The 550-nt window shown below is 52.4% G+C and overlaps 1 non-coding gene across 1 annotated transcript; it reads left to right on the top strand.

The window, feature by feature from the left end:
• Window positions 1-204: 204 nt before the first annotated feature.
• On the top strand, window positions 205-278 carry TRNAT-UGU (transfer RNA threonine (anticodon UGU)). Its single transcript has one exon. It is a non-coding gene; the product is annotated as a tRNA-Thr (tRNA).
• The last annotated feature ends 272 nt before the right edge of the window (window positions 279-550 follow it).

Here is a 550-nt window from a genome sequence, read left to right as displayed (position 1 = left end):
ATTTTTTACCCCGCAAAGTAATGTCGTTACACTGACTTAATTTTGTAGCGCAGACTTGTCCAAAGAATCACACACACACCTTGGGAGCAAAACTTCACCTGCTTCTCTGCTTTACAGAATCCAACACAAGCAACGCTTGTCCGGGCGTGGGGGGCGTTGGCAGGGAGTCAGGTGTGGGCAGACACCATACGTTAGCCAGAGACGGGCACCATGGCTTAGCTGGCTAAAGCACCTGTCTTGTAAACAGGAGATCCTGGGTTCAACTCCCAGTGGTGCCTTGTTGAGTGGCTTTTGGGGCACCTGGTACTGGCTGCTGTCAGAAGACAAGATACAGAGATAGGTGGACCTTTGGTCTAGCCCAGTGATGCTGGTTTTGCTGTTTAAATTACACGCACAGGCACTGATGATAGAGTGACTGAAAGTTTGGGTGTTAAGAGCTGATAGGTCAGTGGTGCAGTCCCCTCGCAGATGACCCCCTCCCTCTGGGACAGGGGCAGGTCCGAGCTCTCACACCAAGTGGCTCATTGGGGCTGTGTTAGCCGACGGCCAA

Source organism: Lepidochelys kempii, unplaced genomic scaffold (assembly GCF_965140265.1).
Source record: "Lepidochelys kempii isolate rLepKem1 unplaced genomic scaffold, rLepKem1.hap2 scaffold_229, whole genome shotgun sequence".
Lineage (NCBI taxonomy): Eukaryota > Metazoa > Chordata > Testudines > Cheloniidae > Lepidochelys > Lepidochelys kempii.
The sequence above is the reverse complement of the archived record's forward strand: the minus strand, read 5'-3'. Positions and strand labels throughout refer to the sequence as shown.